Source organism: Mus caroli, chromosome 15 (assembly GCF_900094665.2).
Source record: "Mus caroli chromosome 15, CAROLI_EIJ_v1.1, whole genome shotgun sequence".
In the NCBI taxonomy this organism is placed as follows: Eukaryota; Metazoa; Chordata; class Mammalia; order Rodentia; family Muridae; genus Mus; species Mus caroli.
In genome coordinates this window covers 34139101-34149487 of record NC_034584.1, presented here as the reverse complement: position 1 = coordinate 34149487, position 10387 = coordinate 34139101, and the positions used below count along the sequence as shown (strand labels likewise).

Genomic DNA, 10387 nt, shown 5'->3' with positions numbered 1-10387 from the left:
AAATTCTCTTCCAAGTTTCTCAGGAACTGAGGAACTACAATCTTATAACAATACCAAAGCTTCATCAAGTTAATTTGCTTAAATAAAAGGGTTTCCAGTAGAATATTTAAAATCATGCTTAGTATCATAGAACTCTTAAAAAAGACAATTTATTCCTAACTTGAACAAACACAAAAGTTTTGAAAATAAGTATAAAGATAGTGAGTCTTAACAGACAATTCTAACTCCACACAACAAATAAGAAAAATTTACCTCCAATGATAAAATTCACTTCCACAGGAAAATCATTAATATACAGTCCCTGACTAAAACTCTAAGTGTTTTCTTTTTTTAATCATTCTATAGGAAACTTAAATTCAATAGTGAACTAGCAATCACTCTGTTTAAAGACTATGTGATATGCCGGAAGCACTGAGGCAGATATACATGCTAATTTCTATCGAACAAAATAAAAATAGAATGGTGGGTAAAAACTTAACTTGGGAGGACAGTTGACTCTGCTGCTTAAAACAAAACTACTTCAACACGTGCACTTCAGTATGTTTAAACCCTACCAGAAGCCAGATAACATTCCATAGGGAACTCTTGAAAAGAAATAATCCACTATCAGTTACTCTAACGTATTAAACAATATTGGGTCAAGGAAATAACTACAAAGTACATCACGAATTATTTCACACATACTTATATTAGCTTTAGATCTACTCACCCACTTCTCACTATTGACCCAAATAGGTCAGAAGTCTTTTTCTCCTTTACCATATTAAAGTAATATTAACAGGAACACATTAATAAAAATTTGAAAGATACAATATCCTATTTACCAAGTAGCATTTCTGTCATTGCTTACAATTTCTGATAAGGTCAAATAACTATCCGATCTATTTCTAAATATTCTCCTTGTGTAATACACCAGATGTTCCATTATGAATGCTTATATGGCTTGCAAAATAATTTGAGTAAGAAAATCTATCAACTACCTATTTGAAACTTCATGTCTGCAAAATAATGGTGATTGATAAGAAAATGCCAAAATGTAACTTTTTTCAAATATGTTACTGTTCTAATATGTAATATCAGTTTCAGTTTATATATTGCTTATTAATTCTTCTTGCTTTTATTATAATGCTCAGTGGCTATCTTACGTGATTTGTATTAATGATACCACATATAATGCTGAACATATTTACCAATTAACCATCAAACTTTTGAAAATACAGCAGTAGATTTTTGAAAACATTTATAAGGGCAATGAGAGAACACGTGAATAGACAAACCTTAGTATTTGTATATTTTTACCTCTTAACTAATGATATATGAAACGTTAGGAATCTCAGTGACACTGAGAGTCATTCTATACATTTGAATTTTACATTACTACAACTTAGCAATAGCTATTTATTCCGGTAAAAATTCTTATGGTAAAGATCATTTAAAAACAGCCACGTTATAAATAAATATATACTGAACCACATTAAAAGTCAACCACCTTCTTTTTTTCATTTAGTAACTGTCATTTTAGGAATGACAGAATATAATAGGTGAAATTTAAAGATTTAAAAATCTGAAAAGATACGTCCATCTTTCTAAATGCTTTGTGAAACATGGACCTTGCAAAAACTGAATGAAAGGAACACTTCATGATCAAATTCTTTAATGCTAACTATATAGTTTACATATAATTTTGCTCTTAAAGTAAAAATTCAAAGCTTTTAAACTATAGCATATCAAGAATTTAAACAAAGTATATGATCATATGTAACATGCCACATACATACTCCATGACTAGATTTCCTTTTTAAAAAGTTTAGCAAAGCAAGTTATACTTTTAAAAAGCATGAAAATATTTTTACACATAACAATTACATTTAGCATTTTTATTTTTACCTTTGTTCAACCAATGCACATCTGTCGAGCATGAAGCATCACACTGATGAAAATCCATCAACATTATGCCAGGCAGTGCTTTCTCTTAATCCTTCTAACCCTAGCAAAATCATAGGAGCCATCCTTAATCAGATGATCTGAAAGTCTCTCTTTGCTTGTAATCATTTTACTACAAAACTCAACTACTGAGAGTTGCACACAACATAGCATCCATTCAAGGAGAAAACACACAATATTTTAGTGACAGCCCTGTTAAGGCATGGCTATTTTTAATGTTGTTACTGTGTGGCTGTATATAGATAGCTCCAGGTCAACTAAGAATGTACTCGAAGGAGGATTATGGTACTTAGCTGATTAGGGCCTCACAACACTGAAATGAACACAATCCGGATCCAAGGCATTTCGGGGCACTATAGTTAAGAGTGACAGCTTTACAAAACACTTTCCCCTATATAAATCACACTTTGAAAAATAAGTATTCAATATCATAATAATTGATTAGTAATTCTGTTGTTCAGCTCTTGTCATAAAACATATGGCCATCCCATTCTGTAACTTCTTAAGATTTAAGTAAACTTTTTAATCCAAAAGGACAATGTTTCTCCCAAAGTTCAAAAAGAAAAATGTTTTATAGAAATTTTTAAAAATATGCTCCATGAACTAAGAACTTGGTTAAATACTGAGCATAAATCCAGTTTTCCTCATTTAATACATAATTTCAACATCTCCAGCTCATGGCTTGAAGATAAAAACTGTAAAGTTTCAAAACCCAATTATAATGAAATCCCAAATTATCTGAAAGTCAACATTATTTTTTGAAAACCTGTATCTAAGTCATTTCAAATAACTTATATAAAAATGAATATGTACTCTTATAACCATATTTTAATATGTTCATATACACACATACACACATATATGATGCAATTTTTGAGGTATGAGCAAAGAGACAGCAAGCAGCATATTACTATTTTTTTAGTTTCCAAGTCATCAAGTGTAAACAAGAGTCTAATAATGCATGTCAGTGCAGTTCAATCGATTGTCCACTATTGATCTACAAAATTTCATTCTGCAATTTGGTTAGGTCTTAGAAGCATTGTGGTGAGTAGGGGCAACAGAGTAGTTCTCTCTCTCTCTCTCTCTCTCTCTCTCTCTATATATATATATATATATATATATATATATATATATATATATATATATATATCTTTGTGTGTGTGTGTCTAGCTCCTCTTTGGTTTTTGTTTTGTTTGTTTTGTTTTGGGGGTCAGGCTCTCTCTACATAGCCCTGCATCTGCAAGAACTCAAAGTCCAAATTGGACTCACAGATATCCACCTGCCTCTACCAGATGTCCACCTGACTTTACCTCCCTAGAGCTTGGAATTAATTATGTGCCACAATACATACAATAGTATATACACCAAATAAAAAACAAGGTATTAATAACTCATAACAAAACCAAAATGAGAGAATCACATGCAGATGATGCCACCTACAACAATAAACATAACAGGAACTAACAATCATCTGCCTTTAATATCTCTCAGTATCAATGGACTCAACTCACCTAAAAGAAAGACATAAGCTAACAGACTGCATATGCAAACAGGAACCAGCATTTTGCTGCATACAAGAAACACATCTCAATAACAAAAACAGATACTACCTCAGAGTAAAAGGCTGGAAACAAGTTTTCCAAGCAAATGGTCCCAAGAAACAAGCTGGAGTTGGCATCCTGATATCCAATAAAATAGGCTTTAAAACAAAAGTTATTAAGCAAGATGAAAAAGGACACTTCATATTCATCAAAGGAAAAATCCATCAAGAGAAAGTCTCAATTCTAAACATCCATGAGCAAGGGAAACACATTCATAAAAGAAACTTTATTAAAGCTCAAAACACACACTACCCCACACAATAATAGTGGTAGACTTCAACATTCCACTCTCACCAATAAATAGGTCATTGAAACAGAAACTGAACAAAGACACAGTGAAACTAATAGAGCTTATGAACCAAATGGATTTAACAGATATCTACATTTCCAAAAAACAAAAACAAAAACAAAAAAACAAAAACACCTTCTTCTCAGCACCTCATGGTACCTTTTCCAAAGTTTACCATATAATCAGTCACAAAACAAGCCTCAACTGATACAAGAAGATTGAAATAATCCCATGCATCCTATTAGATCATCACAGAAAATGCTAGCCACCAATAACAACAAAAACAACAGAAAACCCACAAACCCATGAAAACAGAACATCTCTCTACTCAATGATAACTTGGTCAGGGAAGAAATAAAGAAAGAAATTAATGATTTCCTGGAATTCAATGAAAATGATGACACAGCATACCCAAACCTAAGGGACACAAGGAAAGCAGTGCTTAGAGGAAAATTCATAGCACTAGATGCCCTGATAAAGAAATTGGAAAGATATTACACTAGTAACTTAACAGCACACCCAAAAGCTCTAAAACAAAAGAAGCAAACACACCAAAAAGAAGTAGGTGGCAAGAAGTAATCAAACTCAGAGCTGAAATCAACCAAATAGAAACAATGAGAACTATACATAGAATCAACAAAACCAAAAATTGGATTTTTTTTATTTGTTTTGTTTAGAAAATCAATAAGATATATAAACTCCTAGTCAAACTAACTAAAGGACCCAAAGGCAGTATCCAAATCAACAAAATCAGAATTGAATAGGGAGACATAAAAACAGAAATGGAGAAAATTCATAAAATCATCATATCCTATTACAAAAGCCTATACGCAACAAACTGGAAATTTTAGATTAAATGAATGATTTTCTAGACAGATACCATGTCCCAAAGTTAAATCAAGAGCAGGTAAACTACCTAAAGAGGGCCATATCCCCTAAGAAAACAGAAGAAGTCATTAAAAACCTTTCAACCCAGGGTCAGATGGCTTTAGTGCAGAATTCCTCCAGACTTCTAAAGTGGAGCTAATACCAATATTCCTCAAACTATTCCACAAAATAGAAAGAGAAAGAACACTACATAATTCACTTTATAAAGCCACTATTACTCTGATACCTTAACCACACCAGGACCCAACCAAAAAAGAGAACTTCAGACCAATTTCCCTTATGAATATTGATGCAAAAATACTCAACAAATCCTTTGCAAACCGAATCCAAGAACACATCAAAACCATCATTCACCATGATCAAGTATGCTTCATTTGAGGGATGCAAGGTTGGTTCAATATATGAAAATCTATTATCGTAATCCACTGTATAAACAAACTCAAAGGAAAAAAAAACCCACATGATCATCTCATTAGACACAGAAAAAGGATTTTATATTGGAGAGATCAGGAATTCAAAGCCCATACCTAAACATAATAAAACCAAAATACAGAAAACCCACAGCCAATATCAAATTGAATGGAGAGATATTTGAAGCAATCCCACTAAAATCAGGGACAAGACAAGGATGCCCACTCTCCCAATATCTATTCAATATAGTACTTGAAGTTCTAGCTACAGCACTAAGACAACAAAAGGAGATCAAGGGGATACAAATTGGCAAGGAAGTAGTCAAGATATCACTATTTGCAAATGTTATGATAATATACAAAAGTAACCCTGAAAATTCTACCAGAGAACTTCTCCAGCTGATAAACAATTCAGCAAAGTATCTAGATATAAAATTAACTCTAATGCATCAGTAGCCTTCATTTATACACATGATAAATGAGCTGAGAAAAAAATTAGAGAAAAACCCTTCATAATAGTCACAAACAATATAAAATATCTTGGGGCAACACTAAGCAAACAAGTGAAAGAACTGTAAAATCAGAACTTCAATTCTCTCAAGAAATTGAAAAAGACCTCAGAAAATGGAGAGATCTCCAATGCTCATGGATTGGTAGAATTAACATAGCAAAAATGGCCATCCCACCAAAAGCAATCTACAAATTCAATGCAATCCCCATCAAAATCCCAACACAATTCTTCAAAGACATGGAAAGAGCAATTCTCAAATTCATCTGGAAAAACAAAAAACCCAGAATAGTGAAAACAATTCTTAACAATAAAAGAACTTCTGGGGGAATCATCATCCCTGACCTCAAGTTGTACTACAGAGCAATAGTGATTAAAAAAACAAAAAACCAAAAACACCCACAGTATTGGTACAGAAACAGACAGGTTGAGCAATGGAATAGAATTGAAGACCCAGAAATAAAACCACACACTTACAGACACTTAATCTTTGACAAAGAAGCCAAAAGTATACAATGGAAAAAAGAAAGCGTCTTTAACAAATGGTGCTGGTCTAAATGGCAGTCTGTATGTAGAAAAACAAAAATAGATCCATATTTGTCACAAGGCCCAAGTCCAAGTGGATCAAGGATATCAACATAAAACCAGATACACTGAATCTAATTGAAGAAAAATGGGAAAGAGTCTTGAACTCATTGGCACATGAAGAAATTTCCTAAACAGAACTCCAATGGCTCATGCTCTAAGATCAAGAATTGATAAATGGGACCTCATGAAACTGGGAAGCTTCTATAAGGCAAAGGACATAGTTAATAGGACAAATCAACAATCTACAGATTTGGATAAATTATTCACTAGCCCCACATCTGATAGAGGGCTAATATCCAAAATATATAAAGAACTCAAAAAACTAACCACCAAAAAAAATAAATAAATAAAAAATAAAAATAAAAAACAACCCAAATAAAAATGGGGTATAGAACTGAACAGAGTACTCACAAGAGTGGAATCTCGAATGGCTGAGAAGCACTTAAAGAGATGTTCAAAGTCCTTAGTGATGAAGGAAATGCAAATCAAAACAACCCTGAGATTCCACCTTACAACAATCAGAATGGCTAAGATCAAAAACTCAGGTGACAGCACATGTTGGTGAAGATGTAGAGAAAGAGGAACACTCCTCCATTGCTGGTGGAATTGCAAACTGGTACAACCACTCTGGAAATCAATCTGGAGGTTCCTTGGAAAATTGGAAATAGATCTACCTAAAAACCCAGCTATATCACTCCTGGGCATATACCCAAAATGCCACCATGCCACAGAGGCACGTGTTGCACTATGTTCATAGAGGCTTTATTTGTGATAGCCAGAAGCTGGAAACAATCCAGATTCCTGACAATTAAAGAATGGATACAGAAAATGTGGTTCATTTACACAATGGAATACTATTCGCTATTAAGAACAAGGACAGCATGAATTTTGCAGACAAATGGATGGAACTAGAAATTATCATCCTGAGTGAGATAACTCAGACGCAAAAACACATGCATGGTATATAATCACTAATAAGTGGATATTAGCAAAAAATAAATAAATAAAAAAGGTACAGAATACCCAGGATACAATCCACAGAAGGTTAACCAGCCAAGGACCCCAAATGAGGATGGAGGGAGAAGAAAGCAATCATGGGGGGCAGAGAAAGGGAGGGACCAGGGTGGGAAAGGAGACAGAGAGGGAAAGCGGGGAATATTGGGGGAAACAGGACTGAAGCCCTGAGGGCCAGCAGAAAAAAATGGAAACAGGCAACCCAGGGAGGTAGGAAATACGTGGGCCCTCTAAAATGTACCAGAGACCTAGCAGGTAAGAGACTCTTAGGACTCAAAGGGAGAGACCTTGAATGAAATGCCCTACAGTAGGGAGGGGGCACTTGTAGAGCCCACTTCAAGCAGAAAGACAGGGCATCAAGTGAGGGATGGGTTGCCATCCCACAATCAAAAGCTCTGACCCAGAATTGTTCCTGTCTAAAGGAACTGCAGGAACAAAAATGGAAAAGAGCCTGAGAGAAAGTCCAGTGATAGGTCTAAATTAAGATCCAGCTCAAAGAGAGGCCCAGGGTCCTGACACTGTTACTGATATTATGGTGTGCTTGCAGGCAGGAGCCTAGCAGGGCTGCCCTCTGAGAGGCCCAACAAGCAGCTGGAAGAGTCAGATGCATATACTAGCACCCAACCAATGGATGGAAGCCAGGGCCCCAGTGGTTGAATTGGGGGAAAACTTGAGAAGCTGAGGAAGAGGGCAGTCCCATAGGAAGACCAGCAGTCTCAACTGACATGGACCCCCAAGATCTCTTAGACACTGAGCCACCAACCAAGCAGCCTACAGCAGCTGATGTGAGGCCCCCAACACATATACAGCAGAGGACTGCTTGGTCTGGCCTCAGTGAAAGATGAACCTAACCCTCTAGAGACTCGAGGCCCTAGGGAGTGGGGAGGTCTGGTGGAGTGGGGGTAAGGGGTGGGCTATCCTCTTGGAGAAAGGGAGAGGTATGGGATGGGGAGCAGTGGGGGGCAGACCAGGAGGGGGATGAAGACTGGACTGTAAAAAAAGGATTAAAGAATTTTAAAAAAATCTTTAAGATGCCTTATAAAGATTTATAGAATCTGCCAAAAGGAATAAAAATTCAATAATTATTTTTCAAATGGCTGTTAAATAATAATAAAATACAACCAGATAAAGTCCACAATTTGAATAAAATGAAATAACCAATTTTCACAAAGTATATTTTGCCTCTTGCAAATTTCGAAGCCTGGTATATTTCACAATCATTTCAAGTGATAGATTAATATCAAACTTCCTCTTATTTACTATTCCTTCCACCCCCTTTTCCTTACTTTATTATCTAAGCAAAAGTCAGGCTGGGTTTCACTATGTCACCTAGGTTGCCCTCCTCTCTCCTCCTGACTTCATCACCCCCAAAGCTCTGGACAACCTGCCAACTTAGAGACTTTCTTCCAGTTTTGCTGAGATCTCCCTGCCTCAAGAACATGAAGACTGCCCACCCTATTAAACACTTTAGCTTCTCATTCTTCGCAAGCGCTCTCAAGACTAATCCCTAAACTAGCTTTAATGTCCCATGCCTTACATACAGAATTACACCACGTAATTATGACAATTTATATACTATGACAGTAAAGATTTTTCAAAGTTTTTCATACTTCACATGCTCAAATATGAATTTTACTAGTAGGGATTGTGATTTTAGTCATTATCCCAACACTAGATATACAAAAGATACTTAATATTTACTAAGTAAAGTAAGTTCAGGCATATTTCACACTATGTTTAATATTATGTATGTTTAAATACATTACATAATTAATAATTTATCTAAAATGTAATCATTACAATTTCATTTATTTGTATTCTATACTAGAAAATACTTTCTAAACTACTCCTCTGAAGTAGCAAGATGTCAGGAGTGTTCCTTCAATGAGGAGGTCTCGATCACACCAACCCTGTAGGTCTGCCAACTAGGAAAACATTTTGTACTAATGCATTGCTTTTTAAGGATAATATAGGGTTTAACTCTTCCAGGTATGTGGAGAAAACTATTGCTTGAGATAAAGAGGATAAATCAAAGTCAGGCTGTTTCTTGAGAAGAGAGAAGCATCTCCAAACTCTAGACCCATAGCTCCACTGCCTACCCTAAACAAAGACCCAGAGCTCCACTGCCTACCCTAAACAAAGACCCAGAGCTACACTGTCTACCCTAAATAAGCTCAGAAGAGCAGCACTAAGACAAAGCCTTTGCTAGAGGACTTTTCCTAAAAGAATTCATTGTAAACCATAGAGAATTACTGGGAACACTACCAGCTCAAACCAAACGTAAATAAAATATATTTTATTTAAATATTGAGAGCTGAGTGCAGTGGGCCACACCTGAAACCCCAGCACCTGAAAAACTGAAACAAGAGGTGAACAAGTTCATAAAATTAAAAATTACAAAAAAATTAATTTAGGAATCATCGATATACCAATAGTTGGGGTAAAGAATACTCCTTACATAATCCCTGCATGTTTACTTTCCAACAGAGATACACATGAAATACTGACACATATATCTCCACGCAAAACTGAAAACCAACACCAATTATTTCTAAATTATGCATATTCTGGTTTGAATCCATGAAGACAACTTTAAAAGCATTATCTTTCAGGTAACAGAATGTTCATTCACTCTCACACATAAAATACCACCTAACATCTGTGCATCAGGAGAACATGTGCCCTGCTCCTTAGCTATCTGCATCAGTCTCGTTGCTTTAGATTATGATCGGTCAGTCCTCTCATTTACCTATACAAAGTCGTCTTTGGAAGACTGATAGGTCTCTCCTTAACTCCTTAAGATGAGGAACACAGTGCAAACTGGATTCCTGCAGACTGTTTTCAAACTTGGATAAAAGTCATCTATATCTTGCAATACAATCATTTTCTCTCCAGCACCGTTCTCAAAAAGATAGTACAAAATCTACATATTTACATTACAAAAACATTAAATTAAAGATGGAAATTTACAGGGATGTTTCTAAAAATAGGAAGAAACAAACTTCTATAAAATAACTCTTTTTAACAATTTTGCTTTAAAAATAAACAAAGAAAAAAGAAAGAAAGGAAGGAAGGAAGGAAGGAAGGAAGGAAGGAAGGAAGGAAGGAAGGAAGGAAGGAAAGAAGAAAGGAAGGAAGGAAAGAA

The 10387-nt window shown here is 35.2% G+C and overlaps 1 protein-coding gene across 47 annotated transcripts in view; it reads right to left on the bottom strand.

The window, feature by feature from the left end:
• The window catches only part of Rims2 (regulating synaptic membrane exocytosis 2), a 482991-nt gene that overhangs the window by 249291 nt on the left and 223313 nt on the right, over positions 1-10387 (bottom strand). The gene's annotated exons all lie outside the window — the stretch shown is intronic.